Source organism: Canis lupus, chromosome 31 (genome assembly GCF_003254725.2).
Source record: "Canis lupus dingo isolate Sandy chromosome 31, ASM325472v2, whole genome shotgun sequence".
Taxonomy (NCBI): Eukaryota; Metazoa; Chordata; class Mammalia; order Carnivora; family Canidae; genus Canis; species Canis lupus.
This window is the reverse complement of record NC_064273.1, coordinates 20,078,458-20,100,516: the sequence shown is the minus strand read 5'-3', so window position 1 is coordinate 20,100,516 and position 22,059 is coordinate 20,078,458.

Genomic DNA, 22,059 nt, shown 5'->3' with positions numbered 1-22,059 from the left:
AAACTTTAAGTGCCTGTTGCATGTTGGAATTCTGCAGCTAAGAATGTGACCCAGGTTTAAGTTTCTGCAGGCAACACTTTTCCAAATGATTACTCCAGTGTCACCATGGATTATCTGCACAAACACATCTGGAAACTTCAGAAGACTGTCATGGAAGCAATCTTCAATTCACAGCTTGACAAGCAGAACCAAAAAAGACTGGTTCATGAGCTTAGATGCTCTGCTCTGGACACTCTCCCACCAGCTCTTCCTGAGGGCAGTGGCTGTTCATAAAGAAACTTTGTGAGTGTGGGTACAGTCTAGGGCTGTCTGCAGGTCAGTTTTCCCTAGGACTCCAGGTTGCTGCTATGCTTTCCCTAACTTTGCACTAGAAAGCCAGTTGTCCAAGTCCCATATCTTTGTCATTTGTGTTGCCTGATATATCTCCTGGGCTTGAATAGTGCCTGGCACCTAGTAGGTGCTTCATGAACATTTGGCTAATTGAATTGATTGACTAAGACCTGTACCTCCAGTGAGTTGCTCTGTCTGACTTTCTCACTCCTTGAGAGATGAACAGTTCCTCTACAAGATTGGAAGAACTCTGAAGGCTCAGCCCTTCCACTGTCCTATGACTTTCCCAGGATGCATTCCATAACAGAGAGAGCCTTTGTCTTTCTTGTAGTTGGTCAGCTGGCCAGCATTCTGAATTTCACTTCCAATTTAACCTAGTCTCTGGCTGCCTCCAAGCCTTACAGGGCAAAATGCAACATGCATAAAGAAATGTCTGCATGCCTACTAGTTGCAAGTTGTACTAGTATATTCTATGCTTTGGCTCATTTAATTTCACTTCTGAAAATATTACTTTTTCCATTTTACAGATTTAAGGCGACAAAAAAAAACACCTTTGGTTTCAAGGATAGTAAAGAAGTCACTCCAAATCAGTGTGGCTGACTTACACACCTTAAGAAAATAAATTTGTGTTGTTCTAAGTCATTACATTTACTGTGATTTTTTTTATGGCACCAAATTAGAAACCATTTCATCTCTAATGGGCATTTGGTTTGCTTTTTAATGCCAAGTTCCTTTGGGTATGCAGATAGCCATAGGATGAGTGTGAACCTTCCTCAGTTCCTGGGCTTTGCCCCACATCTCAGTGTACTCAGTATGCTCCCATTCTTGACCTTTCCTGTTTCCACATCCATACCCCTACTAAGAACTGAGGATGGCAGGAATTTTTGTGTGAAGGTGGGATCATGGGCAGCTAAAAAGTCATCCCAGGGGAGGTGGCAAATCAGTTGCATTTGAGCTAAGGCCCTACACTGCCTGGAAATGCTTCTTTGTTTCATTAGATCTTGCAAAATGCAAGTACAAAGATAACATTATTAAGGGTATCAAGACAGCAAATGGAGAGTTTTAAACCTCATATATAAAATCCCATTGTGAATGTGGGACCCTGTGTGCAGGGTCATGAAGCTGGTCCTGATCTTTCTACAGAGACAAACCACAAGGGCCGTGAGCCCCTGAAGGTAGAAGTGAATCCTGGATTCCCTTGAACAATGAAAGGAGTCATAGTTTTCTACTGAGGATAGATGCATTTGCCTCAGCGAGTGAAATTGTGGGTGATCTAAGCTGGCTTCTACCAGCAGCAGCATCAGTGGTAAAGATTCAAACACACATTTTCCGTAGGGAAGATGATCTCAGAAAGCACTGGCAGGGTAATAAGGAAGTCAGATAGAAGAAATCCAATGAGAATACATGAAGAGCAGGTTGCTACTATTGGCAATTAGGCATCAGTTCTGCTGGGGATAGTCAGGACACCTTGAAACAAATGTCAGGCATGTCCCTCGTGGATAAGAAAGAGATGGGCTATTTATCCATCCACTCCTGTCACTGATGAAAGGTTTCTCCTGGAAGTATCAATTTTCCATTTTTGTGGCATGTTTCTCATAAGGCCGATGCACATTCAATTATTTATTTCCTTTTGGAGATCTTTGTGAACCACTGTCTAGGCATTTTTCACTGCAGCAAGTGGCTAAAAAGTGGGTATAAATGAAAGTACCTTGCATCAGAATGTAGAACATGTGTTAAGCATGAAGACTTTTGGATCTAACATTTACCTTTCACACTGTGGGATGAAAAAAGAACCCATTGTTCATGCAGAAGAATCCATTGTTTTCTGGAGCTTACACCTGTCAGATGTGTTGTCAAAGGGTTAGCAGCTACTTACTAGTTCTTGCCTCTTGACCGTCTATGGATAGTTGACAAACAATAGAACTTTTACACAGTTATTTAAAATATGTGATTTTAGAAAAGCTTTAAACACATTTATTACCATTTCTAAGTTGCTTCTGTTTAAGAGACACAGGACTTCTTACCTCATCATGTGGTTGAGTTTTCGTGTAGTTATGGGATAGTAATAAAACGAATAGAATATATAACATAGCAAAACTGTTTTTAAATGATGTTATTTTTCTTTAACTTTCTTGATTCTTTTTTATTTTGTTTTGTTTTGCTTTTATCACATTTATTTTATCCTTAGCAGTTCTTCAATTCAGTGTATTTTGGTCATTTATTTCATATAGTTCTGAAACTAGGTTTTTAAGTAAAATCTTTAACTGTTTTATTTTGTTTTAATTTAGTGGTATAAAAACATTTATTAGTAACCATACTTTGAAATATGACTTCAATGATTACATAGCATTGATTTGAGGAATCATTTGTCATTTCAAGTTTTTTTCCATAATCCATGGGTCAATGGATATCCCTGCTTTTTTGTAACTTCTTATTTTTTTATAACTACAAACATAACAGCCACAAGAATGTATAAGAATACTAAAAGAAACTCCCCCCCCAAAAAAAGAAAAAGAAACTCCCATATATCCTTTACCCATATTCAATACTTGTTTACATTTGCTTTTTTACCAAGATACACCTTGTAGAAGATTTTTCTCTTGGATAATACAAAGAGAACAAAATTGGAAATTGAAAAGGCAAGTGTAGGAGTTTTTAAAAAGATGTAATTCTTTGAGTCTGAAATGCAAAGAAAGTCTTGAAACCCTCTTGGAAAAATGTAAACAGTATTGCTTCTAAAAGAGAAAGAGGATAACATGCAGACTTATTACCTCCTTAAAATTGCCACAATACGTATGCCTTCAACCCAATCATTGGTTCATTTATTATCAGTGGCATCATATTATCTGAATTGAAGTACGGTATGATATTAAATAGTTTCTGAGCTTTCAACTAAACTATGGACTTATAGAACATTGGGTGAACTTTTAAACAGTGTTCCATATAAAGGAAATTATTTTTATTTTATTTAACAAATGCTTATCAACCATTCACCATAAGGATATTAAATTTAATTAAGTTTATGTATATTCTCAGATATTGCCTTAATGACAATTCATAATAACAATAATAAAAATAATTTGACTGTAGCCTTATGAAGGAACAGTTTTAGAACTCTGCCTTCCATAAATTTAATCAAATTATTTCCTTAATTGTTTGACTTAAAACACATGCATTTTTAGAACCCAAATATTCAATACTCAATTCTGTCTCTACAAATAACAGTTCCCTGTAGTTATTTTCAATATTGACCATTTATGATAGAGATTGCTGCAAAATTCCTGTACATTGAATATCGAATACCAATTACTATTATTTTGAAAAGTTCCCCAAGGTATTTTGAAGTTTTGATAAATGGTCATGAAGAAGTCAATTCAGATGGTTGACAGATAGCTATAAGTCAGTTTTATCAATTGCTTTTTGATCATGGAATAATTCTAAGCAGCCAGTGTGTGTGTGTGGGGGGGAGAATATATATGTATGTGTATGTGTGTGTATGTGTATGTGTGTGTGTGGTGCAAATATTAACAGATCTAAAGGGAGAAACAGAAATACAATGATCTTACGGGATTGTAATATCCCACTTACATCAGTGAATAGATCATCCTGACAGAAAATCAACAAGGAAGCATTAACTTTAAATAGCAGACCAGATAGACCTAACAGGTACGTTCAGACTTCCAACCAAAAGCAACAGAATACACATTCTTCTCAAGTATATATGGACAATTTTCCAGTATATAGCATATATTAGGCCACAAAACAAATTTTAATAAAATTAAGAGAATTAAAATCTATCAAGCATCTTCTCCTACCATAATGGTATGAAACCAGCAAATAATGGAAATTGACAAATAATGTGGAAATTATGCACCATGCTATTGAACAGCCAATGGGTCAAAGGAGAAATCAAAATATACCTTGAGACAAACATAAATGGAAATATAACATACTGAAACTTGTGTTTTACAAGTACTGCAAAAGCAGTACTGACAGGGAAGTTCTTAGGGATAAATGCCTACCTCGAGAAACAAGAAAATTCTAAAACAACCTAACTTTATACCTCAAGGAATTATGAAAAGAAAAACAAACAAAGCTCAAAGTTAGTAGAAGAAAGGAAATAACAAATATTAGAGTGGAATAAATGAAACAGAGATTAAAAAGACAATAGAGTGGTGCCTGTATGGCTCAGTCATTTAAGTGTCCTACTCTGGATTTCAGCTCAGGTTCTTTGAAAAGAAAAACAAAACTGGCACACCTTTAGCCAGACTCACCAAGAAAATAAAAGGATTCAAAAAATAAAATCAGATACGAAAGAGGAGCTACAATTGATACCACAGAAATGCAAAGGATCATTAAAGACTGCTATTAACAATTATATGTCGATAAATTGACCAACCTAGAAGAAATGAATAAATTCCTGGAAATATACAGCCTGCAAAGAGTAAATCAAATGAAATAGATAATATGAATGGAATGATTACAAGTAAACAAATTAAATCAGTAATCAAAAACCTCTCAACAAAGAAAAGTCTAGGACCAGATGACTTCACTAGTGAATATTACTAAACTTTTGGAGAATTAATATAAATTATTCTCAAACTCAACCAAAAAGTTGAAAAGGAAGGAATTGTTCCAAACTTATTTTATGATGGCAGCATTACTTTGTTATAAGAAATACACAAGAACACTACAAGACAAAAAAAAAAAAAATACAGGTTAATATCCCTGTGAACAAAGCTACAATAATCCTCAACAAAATATTATCAAGCTAAATTCAACAATACATCAAAAGGAACATACTCCACAATTGAATGGGGATTATTCAGTGATGAAAGAATTGTTCATCATCTGCAAATCAGTCAGTATGATAAACCACATTACCAAAAAGGATAAAAATCATACAATCATTTGAATAGGTACAGAAAAAGCATTTAGCAAAATTCAACATATTTTTATGATAACTCTTAGCGAAGTGGGCAGAGAGGGAACATTCTTCAACATAATAAAGATTGCATATGATAAATTTACAGCTAACATCATCTCAATGGTAAAAAAACAAAACAAAACAAAAAAAACCCTGAAATCCTGAAATCATTTTCTCTAAGATTAGGAGCAAGACAAGGATGCCGACTTTCACCACTTTTATTCAAAATAGTATAGGAAGTCCTAGCCAGAACAGTTTTGCAAGAAAAAGAAATAAAAGGCATCCAAATTTGAAAAAAAGTAAAGCTGTCACTATTTGCAAATGGCATGATATTATATGTAGAAAACCTTAAAGACTCCATCAAAAAAAAAATTGTTAGAACTAATACATTGAGTAAAGTTGCAAGATACAAAACTAATGCACACAAATCTGTTGTCTTTCTGTACACTAATAATGAACTACCAGAAAGAGAAATACAGGAAATAATTTGCAATTGCATTAAAAAGAATAAAATGCTTAGAAATAAATTTGACCAAGAGGGCGAAATACCTTTCTGTTGAAAACTATAAAACACTACTGAAAGAAACTTAAGAGACACAAATGAGTGGGAAAATATTTTGCACTAATAGATTAGAAGAATCAATATTGTTAAAATGTCCATACAATCCAAAGCGATCTATTGATTCATTACAAGACTTATCAAAATTCCAATGGCATTTTCAAATCAATAGAACAAATAATTCTAAAATTTATATGGAATTGAAAAAAAAAATAGCTAAAGCAAACTTGAGAAAGAAGAACAAAGACTAGAGCCATAATACTCCCTGATTTTAAACCATACTATAATACTCTAGTAATTAAAATATTAGGTATTGGCATAAAAACAGACATATGGATCAATGGAACCAAAAAGCCAGAAATAAACCCATACATATATGCCCAGTTAATTTACAACAAAGGAGCCAAGAATACACAATGAGGAAAATCTTTTCAATAAATTGTGTAAACTGGAAAGCCACACGTGAAAAAATGATACTCAACCACTATTTTACAACAAAAATTAACTCAAAAATTATTAAAGACTTGAATGTAAGTCCTAATACCATAACTTCATTGAAGGAAACAAAAGACTGCATTTGTGCCTCTTCTATATCACAATGCCTCATGGAAACTAGCTTATTAAAATTGTATTTCAGTGAAACATAAGATCCAGAATAATTACCATTTGTTTTCTATTACTGTTTTTGTGAGATTTTTGAGTGACAATCTCTGAGATCCTAGCTTTGTGTAATGAGAAGAATCTTCTGTGAGGAAAACAGGAGCAATGGTGTGTTGGGTTTTGTTTTGTTTTGTTTTGTTTTTGTGTGTGTAATATAAATTTTATAAACTAAATAGCAATTTCTTTGTTCCCAGAAAATATTATACTTCTCCTCCATACTCAAAGGTCACAATAAAAAAGTCAACTGGGAAAAAATCCATTTTATTTTAATTAAACTACTTGGCTTTTCCTGGAGTCTTTAACTCAAATCTTGGTTAACCGGTAACCAAAACTTAAAGCGTGGCCTGACCCCATCAACTGAACTACAGGTTTGTTAAATACCAGGGAGAAAAAAAAATCCTGGAAGGGAAGGTCACCAACATATTAACAGTGCTTACAAAAGATGACAAGATTGCTAGTGGATTTTCTAATATTTCTTTGTTTATACTTTTATCATTTTTTTTTCCAAATTTTCTACAATGAATATATATTCACTTTTTTAGTCAAATGTTATTTTTAACATTTTTATAATTCTGAAAAGCAGGATGTAAGGTTTATTTGCAATGTAATCCTCCATATGAAATAATTACTTAATGTTGCTTAGAAAATTACTGGGAAGAAGGAAGCCAAATATTGTAAAATGTCTGTTCCTAGATGAAGGCATCTTTTATGTATTTCTCACATTCTCTCTAAGGAGCTTGTACAGGACTTTTCATTTTAAATAATATACATTTTTAAAGGCTTGAAGAAAATAGCCAATAAAAATAATTAATACAGCTTGACAGAAGAAAATACATTATTTAATTGTTAATGGTTATAAATGCTGTAAAAAGGTTAACTTTGCAAGAAGAAATCAAATAATTACAATTGTATACTAACAACAAATAAGTAAGTTTCTACAAGCCTTGGCCTAATATTACTGTGTTTAAAATTCTAAACGGCCATATAAAAGTGAAGTAAAGATGATCATAAGAAACACACTATTAACTTCAAGAAAATCAAATGTTATATTGATTTTTTCATTATGTAAAGTCAATTAGCCATATCAGCAGTATTGACTTAGATAGAGGGTGTTCTTGTGTCTTTGTGAAGGTGTGAATGTGCTACTGGAAGGCATACATGCTTTAGTAAATTTTTAGTGTTGCTTTGATTGGTTAAATAAAATAGCAACAAAGGAAAAAAAACAACTAAACAAAAACACGATAAATTCAGAAAAATTGTCATCTTGATTTTCAAAAATTTAAAAACAAGTTATAGCTGTAGTATTTTTTTTACTATGTTAATGGAATGGCTGTAGATCTTCAGAAAGCAGAAATTTATTGCAGGAAATCTATGTTCACTTTATTATACTCTAGCTATATGATATTACATAATTAGCTTACCCAATGTTTTAATTATTTAAGAAAATCTATTAAGTACTTGCTCTGTGCCAGGAATTTTGATAGATGTTGAAAGTATAAAGGAGAATAATATCTAGTCCCTAAAGCTTAGATGTTCAGCACTCAGTAAAGAAGAGAATATAAAATAAATTCAGCGGTAACATATATGCTTTGCTAGAAATAAGTACAGGAAGAGATGGGTGAAAATTTATTTGTGGAAATTGGAGAAGGGAATCACAATAGAAGACTCAGTTAAGCTGGGCTTTGAAATTAGTTGAAGCCTGTCAGAAGCAGAAAACGTTTTTAGGCATTGGTAATAGAATATGCAAAGATCGATTTTTTTCATCTTTTAATAAGCTTAAAATAATATCTTCATTAAAAGGTTGTTTTAGAATCCTATGATGCTTACAAACTGTAAAAGCACTGTCTAGGTTTTATTAATTCTTTATCTTTTTAAACTAAATGTCCAGTGTTTTATAAGTTTTCTCTTTCAGATTTTGATGATCTGTATCATTTTGAAGTGATTCATTTAGAATTTATATTACTTCATGTGTAGGTAGAGTTATTAAAAGTGATCTAAAAGCAGTAAAATCTGAATCTACCCATCAAAATACACAGGCAATTAAATGCTCTGCTTTAGTAATGTTCTAAAAAAAATCAATATAAAAGCTCTTCTATTTCAACTTTTATTTAAAGTATAATTCCTTAAAAATGTAAAGTTCTTATACTCTACACTTAAATATAATGATATATTTATTTTTTTTATATTACACATTCTTTCATTCCTCAATGAAGAAGAGCTAGCTACTGGAAACACCTATTTCTCTGGGCAGATATAAATTGATTAAAAACTAATCCAGAGGTCACTTAGTCCAGTTTCCTTATCAATTAGGAAGTCTCTTATCTGTATATATGGTTAGTATATGATTATTTGTTTCTGCTTTAATAACTCCAATAAGACATCTATGATGATGAAGGAATCATTCTATTGCTGATTATCCGGAAGTGAATGGAAACTACTTTTCTAAAGTCTACAAAGTTACATTTACATTTATTAAGTTACTAAAGGAAATTTGAAGGCCGTTGATCATGTACAGACAGGTATTTGGGTCCATCTGACAGAGCATATAATTTTTTCCATTTCAGATTTTTAGAACTGGTCAGTCGTCACAGTTATGCATTATAAAGTATGACATATTTATTTATTGTTCAGTATTTTTTTATCTAAGGGAGAAAAATAATTTGAAAGGAAGCCAATTATAGTGGTAATGGTTACAGGTACTCTGGATAAATTGGCTGTAAATTTGGGAATGTGTCTTAACATCTATCCACAACTTCCTTATCAATAAAGTAGGGATAATAATATATAGTGTTATTTTGTACATCAATTGAGATAATATATTCAAAGTTATAAGAATAATGTCTGCCTCAGAATAGCTACCTACTGTTAGTTGTTATTTTTGAGAAATACATATAAATGTAACTTTCTCAGTGTGGAAAAGTGAATTAACACATGAATCAATTTAATCAGAATCTTCTAACATGGCATAGAAACTTAGGAAGAAAAAAAAACTCACAAAATGCCTCATACTTGATTTTGTCAACATGAGTAGGACTACAGAAAGATCTGATTGAACAAAAGACTTGATGGTTATTTAGTCTGGAGAAATCTACAAAGAAACCTCACACTGATGAACAAGTAAAATTTGAAATTGAAAACATAATACCATTTATATTAAAACTCCAAAAAAATGAAATACTTAGGTACAAATCTATCAAAATATGTAAAAATCTATATAAGGAAAACAAAATCTAATACAAAAAAATCAAGGAAGAACCAAATACATGGAGAGCTTTTCAATCTTTATGGATAGAAAGACTCAGTATTGCCAAGATGTCAGTTTTTTCCCAACTTGCATTGCTATTCAGGGCAATCCCAATCAAAATACTAGCAAGTTATTTTGTGGGCATTGACAAACTAATTCCAGGGTTTTTATGAAGAGGCAAAAGGCCTAGACTAGACAACTGACACTACCCAACTTCAAGACTTACTTAAAGCTATATTAATCAAGAAAGTGTAGTATTAGCAAGAGGGTAGGCAAATAGATCAGCAGAACAGAATAGAGAGACCAGAGGAAAAAAAAAAAAAAAAACTAAAAATATAGTCAACTCATGTTTGATAAAGCAGCAAAGACAATATAATTAGTAGAATGGAGCTAAGATAGTACTTTAAACAAATGGTGTTGGAACAACTAGACATCCACATGCCAAAAAAAAAAAAAAATGTAGGTTCAGACCTGATACCTTTCACAAAGATTAACTCAGAATAGATTGGAGACCTAAATGTAAAACTCAAATCTATAACACTTCCAGAAGATAACATAGGAGAAAACTAGATGACCTTGGTAATGGCAATGACTATAAATACAACACCAAAGACATGAAAGAAATAATTGATAACCTGGACATCACTAAAATTAAAAACATTTTCTCTACAAAAGACAATGTCAAGAGAATGAGAAGACAAGCAATACACTGGGAGAAAACATTTGGAAAAGACACATCAGATAAAACATTTATCCAAAGTATACAAAGAGCTCATAAAACTCAACAACAACAAAAATCTGATTTAAAATGGGTCAAGGGCCTTAACAGACATCTCATTAAAAAAGATAAACAAATGGAAAATAGTTATATGGGAAAATGTCCCACATCATGTATCATCTTGGACATTCCAATTAAAACAGCAATTCAAGACCAACCAGAGAAAGTCAAATATGTTTCTTAAATCACATTAGATGATCTGCTTCCAGTTAGGCTGTCTCAAGCTGCCCCTTAAAAACAATATTTAGTCAGAGGATATCTACAGATGTTTGTGTCCAGTATTGTGACAAACTAACAAGAACAAAAGGGAAAGGAACATTTATCTACATTTTCCTCTTATGCTCATCACAGTGATTAAATCTATTTTTCTAGAATCAGACTTGAATTTGAGCCCCGGTTCCTTCAAACATCCCCTGTCCTCTTCTGGGAAGGCACTGCATCTCTCTGAGATCCAGTTTTTATATGAAAAATAGGAGTATATAATAGAGTTACATTAAAGGAGTACTCTCAGGATTAAATGAGAGAATGACCATTGATATTACTTCTACAACATTTAGCATTAGAAATAACAGCAAATACAATCTAAATTATGTAAAAACTGATAACATAAGGTTTAGTCGGGCATCCATCTCAAATGTTAGTAAATCTGTATTATTGAATTCAAAAGTTTCTATGTTACGTGGAAATTATTTACTTTTCCTAAAAACGAATACCATTAAATGGGAAAAATTTTAGCAAGAACAATTTCCTGTTATATGTTTCACAAATAAAAAATATGACATAATGAAATCTCTGTAAGACAAATGAGCAGGTCTCATTTGATCAAATAGCTCTTACACACTAAAGTTAAAATACAACAGGATTGCAATTGTGATGACTAAATAAAAAGAAAGGTTGCATCTGTGTTACTGAATTTTTTCATAACAAAGTTTTAAAGTCTGAGAATATTTCTTCAATGATAATTTTATATTTGACAGATGACTTCCAACACAATTAAAGTGAATTAAATCATCCTTGCTTTCATAGCTTTACATTATTTGTAATAGTTTTTATTCATTTTATATATTTTTATAAACTTAATATAAAACATACATATTTTAGTCAAGACAATATCACATACATTTTTCTATATTTCAACATATGATGTAATTGTGATTCCTAATTATGAACAAAAAATCATATTAAAACTAAGGTAGAAAACAAAAGAATCCTCTCATAAATTTTTCAATTTTACAACTACAATAGCCATTCAATGTTATTACGTTTTTTAAAAAACGAGATTTATTTATTTACTGGAAGAGGCGGGGCGGGGGGCGGGTAGAGTGGCAGATGGAGAGAATCTCAAGCAGACTCCCCAGTGAGTGCAGAGCCCAATTTGGGGCTCAATCTCACAACCCATGAGTCATGACCGAGCTAAGAGGCACCAATTAACCAACAGCCACCTTGGTGCCCCAATGTTTTTACTTCTAATAGAATTTGTAGTTTTCTCTCATGTATGTGTTTGTGTGTTTGAGTGCTTGTTTTATTACAGTAAATTTATGTTGTTAAAGAAGCTTCAATACATCTTTATCCACTTGAATTTATGCCAAATATATTTCCAGGAAATAAGTTGACTTATTTGTTTTCTAGCAGTGTGTTTTTTAATCATATTCTGACTAATCATGAGTGTTTTAAGGTTTTTAAACAAACAAAAAAGGACAAATAAATGGACAAATAAATGATCATCTATTATTACCTTAATTTTTATATTTTCAATTACTGAAAATTTTTATAGTTTCAGATATTAGTATTATCTGATCAGTTTTCTATTAAATTGGATTTTAGAAATCTAAATATTTTTAAGATCTTGACATTTTGTGATTTTTTTTTGTAAATCAATAATAATTTAAGCTGGCATTTACTTTTTTTAAGCTGGCATTTAAATGTTAAGTATTTCTTCTGAGAATGTCTTAGCTATTATTGTAGGAATAACAACATCCTAAAACTTTTACAATAAAATATTTTTTGTGGAATCAGTGCACACAAGCTGGATATATTATTATTATCCTCAAATGAAATCTCAACTTGTTTATATTAATATCTGTAATGAGTATCGAGGGTAGTGAAGCTTTATTTAGATTCTTAGCTTCCTGTCTTAAACAGTTGGATTTTAAAATATCAGATTGATAAAAGTTACATGTAAGATTTTTCCAGATGAATCCTTCATAGTACATAAAGATATGGCAGGTGCTGGACTAGACATTTCTTCCAGGTTTGAAATTCTTATGACACCTCAAGCCATTCCTGAATTGAAAAGCAGAATGAGTTTGCAAAGATTTTAAATTCACAGTGTGCCTGGGGCAAAGACAGAAACTTAACTCAGCCAATTCTATTACTCATGGTAGACAAAGCTAAAAATTGAAGTTGCATTTTTATTATAGTGCATTAACTTTTCTTGTTAAAAAAAAAAGTTCTAACTGGAGAAACAAACTTCATTCACTTTAGACTGTGTACCATAGACATTATAGAATATTGATGATGAACCAAATTTTAATGGAAAATACACTGTCTTCTGTTTTACATGGAACATTGAAATGTATGTTTCATTCTAATAACTACTTCTGAGTAGAGAAAGTAATACCTGGATTGTAAACTCCCATTGTTTCAGTAAAAAATTGAATATTGATATCTAAACACTAAAAAAGAAAATAATTTTAAAGATGTCTTATAATCATAGAACTCAACTAAAAGGAAATCACGTGAAAATATTACAAATACCTCTTAATGAAGTCTTAGAACCTTAGAGTTCTAATAAAATGGTATTTAGAAGGTAAAGTCCTTTAAAATGTCACAAAGAACTGCTCTCAGGATATATATATATATATATATATATATATATATATATATATATATATAATCAAGAAATTTACTTACATCACCACTTTCCTCATTATTCAGCATAAAAGCAGAAACACAACGTACCTTACAAGTGACCAGTTTATTTATTTTTTATGGTAATGAGTTCAAGTCTTGTATGCTTTGCTTCATCCTGTTGCACACCATCTGTGCCTCTCCCTACCCCATTCACAATCTTTTCCAATACATAGTCCCTGTTCAAGCTGAAGTCTGCAAATGCACAGCCTACAAATATAACAATTCAACTTTTAGCTTCATTTTTAATGCTTATCTTACTTTTTATAGCCCAGCACAGTGTTTATCAGTGAGTTCCAGGGATACTATGACCACCAAACCTCACCACATGCTGCTAAGTGTTATTCCTTTCCTTTCTCAAGAAGCCCAGTTTAATTGAACACGGCTGGCCTGAAGGTACAACCCCTCCACCCCAAATCCTATCAGCAATCGTTCTTTACCATGTAATCTATATGCAGTATTTCAGTTGCTTCCTAAATAAGTCTACTTAAGTCCATTGTTCCTTGTAGACTTCATTTTCCTCCCAGAGGGAAGTTATGCTTTTCTTCTCCAAATACATATATAGTTAAGATGCAAATTATTTTCCCAGGGTTTCTACAGTTGATCCACTATCTACCTGGAACTATGAAATACAAGGAACTTCCACAGGAAAATAAATGTGTTATAGGACTAAATACCTCTACAGTTACATGCACTAACATCTTTATTTCTACTGCAATATTAAAATTGCATTTATTCATTTCATTATTTGGCAAATATTTATTGAGCTTTACCAAGCGCTGTGAAAGGCAGGTAAAATACAAACATTTTTATTGGATACTTACCCTAAGGCAACACATTTTATTCATCTCATGACTGTTCTTTCCTTTACTACTGACTTTCTGTAGACTAGACCAGAGATTAAGTGAATTATGATATTTTAAATTATTGTATGGTTGGCATGTTTTTCAGTGAATTTTCAAAAGGGTGAGTCACACCCTTATCCATGCATGTATTCATGTATTCATTCATCTATTCAACAAGTATTTTTTGAGTACCTACTGAGAGATAGGCCCTGTTCTAAGTCTTGTGAAAACATCACTGAGCAAAATAAACAACAATCTCTTCCCTCTTGGGAGAGTAGCTTGATGGAATTGATAGGAAAACCATTTGAGTATAGGCAGCTTGTGTTCACATTATGATTTGGTAAATTTTTATGTACCATATCTATAATGAGGTATGAATGCAAATTTGGTTCTACTTTTCAAGAAGTCATTGGTGGCATTTTGGGATCAATTTTGGTGATAATGGTGGAAGAGAAAGCCTGTTTGGGGGATCTTTAAAAAAGAATGGAGTTAAAATAAGTCAGCTATAATAGACATGTCACTGCAAAGGAGAGAGAGAGAGTTGAAAAAATACTGGATATGTAGGAGGTGAAGAAAGCTTTTTTTTTTTTTTAACATGGTGTGAAAAATAATAATATATTTCATGATGATGGGAAATGCATATTTCATGATGATGGGAATAGAGGAGACAAATGATAATGCAAAAGAGATAATGGGTAATTTCTGGAGTAATTGCCTTGAGAAATAAGAATAGGATCTAGTACATAAAGGAAGATAGTTTTATCAAAAGTATGTGTGGGCAAAGATGCTGGTATGTAGGTAGGTATATAATGGGAGTCCACAGAATTTTTCTTCAATTTTCTTAGTGAGGTATGAAGTGGGAATTTTTTTTGGCAATTTAAATAAATGTCATTGTATATACCTTTGCTCCTAAAATATATTTTTAATTTAAAAATCACTGTGTTAACATTGGTTTGAACCTTACTCTTTCTAGAAGCTAACATTCCAAATAAAATGCAGAATAGCATAATGGCAAAGTACAAGAACTCAAGATTCAGGATGTTGCAGGGTTTGTTTTTTTTTTTTTTTTCTGTTTGATTTGGTTTGTTTTTTTTTTTCCAGTTTTATAGGCTAGTTGGTTTTCAAAATTTGTTCCCCATTATTGTGTCATTTTGAGCAAGCTATTTAAACTATCTAAGTTTCTATTTCTTCATCTATAAAATAGCAAAATAAAAATAAAAGAAAATGCTCCATAGGGTTGCTGTTAGGATTTATTTAGGTATTGACTATAAAAAGCCCTTGATACAACAATTACATAGTAGTTCATTATTATCAATTAAAATACAGTGGTATTAATATTGCCTTACATATTCAGTTGGCTAAATAAAAAATAAAAAGCTGCACTCCCTTCAGTTCTTTATTTCATTAACTCATATCTCGGCTTAAGTGAAAAAAAATGTCTTTGCAGGATTTATATTCTGTAATATATATTCTCCTGGCATTCCACCTTCTTTCCTTCCTCTGTATTGTTTGACATGGCCACATACTACAAAAATCCAAACATTTTCTTCACTGGTTTCAAGATGTTGCTTTTCTGTTTGGGTTAGTAAACTACAATATAACTATTTCTTAATTTATATATATTATATTTACATAGTATAAATATATATTAAGTACTGCACATTATATATCATATAAAATACATATCATATATATGTATATATCATATATTGTTACATAAGTCATTTAGTTTTAGGTTCCCAATACTTAGGTTCAAAATATTACGTTCAATTATCTTCTTAACATTTAGATTTTGCTTGATGCACTTAGCATCAAAGCCCTCTCCATAGTCATTCTCCTTCACAAAAGGCTTTGCTTGATCAAATTTTTCCTTCTCCAGGTAGCTGGAAGAGCTATTTAAGAGGATAGGAAAGAGATTGGGCATTTCTCTCTCAATTCCAGTACTCTAAAATTTATTTTCCCCCTTCCTCACAAAGGAATGTTAAAAAAAAAAAAAAAAAAAAAAAAAAAAAAGATGGGTGCCTGGGTGGCTCAGTGGTTGAGAGTCTGCCTTCAGTTCAAGGCTGATCCTAGATCCCGGGTCAGGGGGATGGAGCCCCACGTTGGGCTCCCTGTAGGGAGCTTGCTTCTCCTGCCTATGTCTCTCTCTGTGTCTCTCATGAATAAATACACAAAAATCTTTTAAAAAATAAAATAAAGACACTACTTAGGAATATAAGGGCTTACTATCTAAGGCACTTTCAGTTATAAAAGGTTTTCCTGCTTAATGTTATCATTGTATCTTTGCTCAAATTCTCCTCAAGAAGCTGCATTTTTTTTTCCTTAGGGTATTTGATTTTATATTGCTTTCCAGTTTGAAGTTATCTTTTTAGCCAACTTTAAAACATTATTGTGAAGTATAATTAATGTAGAGTGCTATATTAGCTTTAGGTGTCCAACATAATGATTCAACAATTCTATACATTACTCCGTGCTCACCAAGATAAATGCAGTCATCATCTGTCATCAGACAATGTTACTATGATCTAATTGACTATATTCTGTATGCGTGTACAGAATATCTCTGCGACTTATTTATTGTGTAACTGAAAGTTTGTACCTCTTAATCCTTTTATCTTTTAGTCAACATTTTATTCCCTTAGCAATACCCCTGGCAACTTCAGATAAAAATTGCACTGCCAGTTCCCTTTTTTTAAAGTCTTCCAAACCTCATTTAAAAGCCCAAATGTACACATTAAATAATTTGAACAGCATGTTAATTTCTAATTAATCAGTCATCGCTGTAACAGAAATAAATAATGATGTGTTCACAGTGAAGTAAGGTCCACTCTAAGAGCTGATTAGAGCCATACTGCATGGTTAAGTCAGTGTCTGCAAGTAGAATTTAGAAAAATATTTTACATAAGCTTTATATTCAAACTCAGAATTATGTAGTGAGGCAATGAGCTCTTCACAAATCCGTTCAAAAAAGCTTAATCATGGAAAGATATTTCCATGAGTATATGCAACAACAGGGCAGATAGATGAAGTAGGCGATAGAGTTGAGGACAGTTGATCCCCTCAACATGCAGTGTTTTATCAAAGTTATGAAAGTTGGAATGTAGTGAATTATGACAAAAGTTTTGCACAGCATTGTTAATAATGAATAATTTCCAAAGAGAGGTGAAGTTGGTATAGAAATCTAGAATGTGCATATCTATCTGCCTAGCCATCTGTCATCCATATATGTGCATACATAGGTGATGAGAAACAAGCATCATGCTATTTTGTAGGTCAGGATTAATGTACAAAGTTGTGAATCATTCTCAAATTTCTAGAAAATCAGCTAAAATGCATCTTTGAGAAGGAGCTGAAAAATAAAAAAAAATCATGTTTTCCTCTAATGAGAAATAGAAAACCAAGTTATGTGGATGGAAAGGCAATGGGGAAAGAAAATGTACAATAAAATAAATGATACTAAAGAAATCAAAAAGCTTATGTCCTCCATCTCTACATAAAAATATTGGACTAGACATAAGACATGATTAGCCCTACATGGGTGAAAATGAGAACCAAGGCTGAGAGTGAAGGAGGAAACCTAAAATTAGGACATTTTAATGTACTTAAACTGGAGTGCATTTACCATCAACAAACTTTGCAATTCTAGAACTTCTGTCTAGAACAGGATCATTTCAAAGCAGGCTTCAGAGGTCAAGCAATGTACTTCTTCCCCCTACATGGAGTGTGGTGCTCTCTGGTTTGATGAAAAAATATTAATCTTACATTCTGGACATCCAACTCAGGAGCACCACTCTGCCATATTGTTTTGTAGGGACCCTTGCTGCAAAACATGGCAAGAGCAATGGATTTGTAGCAGATGGAGGTATTGCTAAACTCCTAAAGCTTTGCTTGCCTCTATGTTAACAGATGAAGGAAAAAGAACAGATGCCAGAAACAATCAAACAGTTCTCAGGGCAAGAAAAATAAACACTGAAGGAAACCTGTATCTTGCCAGAGCAGATGATTGAGAAATTAAAACAGCTGATGATAAAGTGCTTTGTCCAGATGGCATTTATCTCTGACTTCTCAAGGAAAAAGAATAATGGTGGGTAGAAAAAAATTACCATTCCCAGAAATAATATAATTCTCTATGAAATTATGATAGAGTGGATACTGTAGAAAAATCAAATCAAAACAAATACATATATATGTGTATATATATGTATATATATATAAAACTTCATATGTATATGAAGATAACATGAGACCATTTAGATTATAGAACCCTTTTACCTATATCATGAAAATGTCGTGCATATTTACTAGGCATTGCTAACAGACGTGATACTGGTCAAAGCTTAATCATATTCATTTAATATTTTATTCCAAAGTAAAATATTAATATAACAGTGATTATTAGTGATTTCCATCATCTATTTCTTGTTCTACACCTGGACACAAGGCAGAGTTGTTTTCCTCTATACCATCTCCTTCAATGTAAGAGTTTTCTTAGCGGAGGATAATTCAACTGTATCACAAATTTAGTGATGGAAGAACTAGTGATCCCATCAGCTTCTACTGGGAGAGGGCTTTTGTAGGTTTACTCTGAGTTTCCTCTGGGCTGTGACCAATGCTACTTTTCCATTGGCTGATTTTGCTTTGTATCCTTTTGCTATAGTAAATCATAGCCATGAGTACTGCTACTATATGCTGAGTCTGTGGGTCCTCCTAGAAAAATCACTGAATCTTGGGGGTGTTCTTGCATATCTGACACAATGTCACTTCCAGGTTGGGAGCTTTAAAAGCCAGTTCATGATTTGGCATATCCCTTTTTCTATGCTAATAATTATGAATGCATGTGTTACATCCTCCTTCAGCCTGGAATCTAAATAAATGTAAAGCAGATGCTACTTTTGCAAGGTTCAATGAGACTTTTTGTTTGTTTGTTTTAAGTCAAGGAGATTTTGGTGTTATTAACGCAGTATAGATATCATATCTAATTCAGATATTGAGCAATAAAGTCAGGATGTTCATAGTAGACCTACATTTTTATTCAAGTTAATTGGTTTCAGGACAAAGTAAGGTAATTGTGTAGAATATTGTACAAAGGTGTAGGGCAGTGGCAGAGCAAGTCAAAGTATCATGTTTTGTTTGAAAAGGCTAAACACACTAACAAAAACTGAATAATGTAGTTTTCTTTTTCAGGATTATTAGATGTTATATATGCTACAAAGTCCAACAATTATCAGATACATCATTTAAAAAAGGAGAGAGCACCAAAATTAGGGGCCAGAAAATAAAATTAAAAGATTAGTAATATACTGTTTTATTCCTGGCATCATAATTCAGTGGCACATTTGAAAACCGTCAAAATTCATCTCAGTGAATAAATATAAAAACAAATAGTGTTTTTACAAGCCTAGTTCCTTAAAACCATTCTGGCTTAACTCCCTTATTTATTTATTCATTCAGTAAATATTTGTTGACTGCCTACTTACTGCCAGATACTGTTTTCCATGACAGAAGATAAGAGAAAACAAAAGTACATTATTTCCTCCCTCCATGCAAAAAGCTACAGGATTTTGCTTTTTAATTTCATTATTTTTAATCCTTTTGTGATTTTAGATTCCTATATTTTTCTTCATATATTTGTCATAGTTTATCAAATTTACTCGTTTTGCAAAGATCCAACCTTTGAGTTATTACTCATCTCTGTTGTTTTCTTCTGCAATCATTAGTTTCTCTATTACTCAAGGTTCTTCAGAGAAACAGAACCAACACAAGATGATATAGATAGATTAGATAGAGAGACAGGTAGGTAGATGGATATCGAGAGGAGATTTATTAGAGTAATTGGGTTATGTGGTTATGGATGCTGAAAGGTTTAAAGATCTGCTGTCTTCAAGCAGAGAACCAGAAAAGCCAATGGTATAATTCAGTATGAAGCTAAAGAACTGAGAACAAGAGGAGCCCATGAGCTGTGTCTAAAGTACCAAGGTCTAAGAACCAGGAGCTCTGATGTCCAAACGCAGAACATATAGATGTCTCAGCTAAAGAAGAGATCAAGAATTTACCCTTCCTCCAATGTCTCAGCTAAAGAAGAGATCAAGAATTCACCCTTCCTCCATCTTTTTGTTCTACTCAGGCCATCAGTGTATTGAATGAGGCTCACCCACACTGGTGAGCATGATCTTCCACTGATTCAAATGGTAATTTCTTCTAGAAATACCCTCATGGACACACCCAGAAATAATATTTTCCTAGTTATCTGGGTATCCCTTAGCACAGTCAAGTTGACATGTAAAAGTAACTACCTTGATTTCTATACTGAGATTTATTATTTCTATCTTTGACCTTATTTGCGTTTACTCTGTGATTCTTTCTCTATTATTCTTCATTTGAATACTTAGCTCATCAATTTCCACTCATGTCTTCTAATACTTACATTGACAATATGTAACAATTTTATTTTTATTCAGATATATTTATTATGCTATTTGTATGCATATACATATATACATGTGTGTGTGATGTGTGTGAATATTTCTCTCAAGGCTATTCTCTGTACAAACATCTTTAACTTAAAAGGGTCTTAAATGCTTCCTCTGCCTGTTTGATATACATGACAGTGAGAGACCCACAGAGAACATTCTCTCAACTTTATATCGATATAGAATAATGGCTTTTGGCAATTTACCTGCTACACATTAGATAATTTATATATATATATATATTTATTCTAACTTTTGTTCCTACTAATGAGAAGACTGTTGGTAGTCTACAAAAGTCCTGTAGGATCTGAACATGCTAATAATCATCCCTTTGCTCACTTGAGTTCCAGCCAACTTAGCTTCCTTACTGTGCCTTGGACATACATGTTTCTTTCTCTGAGTCTTTCCACCGGCAGTTCTCATTTCCTGTAATGTTCCTAAACTTCAATTCCTTGCCCAAATGTCACTTCTCAATAGTACCTACCATGCTTTAAACTTCAACCCCTCCTGTGACAATCTTCATGTACCTATTTCTATTTCATATCATCCCCATTATACCTCTAACATGCCATATAATTTTTTGAGAATATTTTTTTTTGTCTATCATAAAATCCAAGTTCCTGAGCTTTAGGCATTGTTATTGTTCCTTTTATAGAATGCAAGTCTTTTATTTGAAGACTTTTTTTGTTCTATTGAACTGTAAAAATCCAGCCTCTGTTTTGAAGAGTCACTGGATTTACTAGGCTGTGGAGAGTAAAAAGGAGAAAACACAGATGGCAAGGATGGAAATCAGGGTGCAGTAACACAATAGAGACTCTGCTCCAACTGCTACTTCCCTTTCTTTGCTCATGGAATTTGTCAAAGAATAGAAAACTTTGAAAAGCGAAATTTCTCTTCTGAAAATAATTTCTCCCCTTCCTTTCTTGGAAATCTTTATGGCTATTAGAATCAGAATGGGGCATTAGAATCAAAATGGAGCATTAGAATCAGAATTTTGTACTGTAGTAATTGACTTAGACTACTGTTAAAGAATTACCTTTTGTTCATGCTTTTCTTCCTCTGGTAACACATGGACTTCTGAAATAACTTGAAGCAGTGTGCACTTGTCATCTCCAGTGTGTCTTGTTATGCAAAGCTTCATGGTGTAAAGCGTGTGTCAGTGGTGAGCATCCTGATCATCCTAGGGCTGAGAGATTTGATTTTCATAAAGAGATCAAATATTGAAGAGCATCTAGCATAATAATTCAAACTTCACTATGGCAAATGCTTTCCTATTTTTCCAGAAATTATATAAATGTTTTGTTTTATTCTTGAAGACAGATATAAAATTATAGAG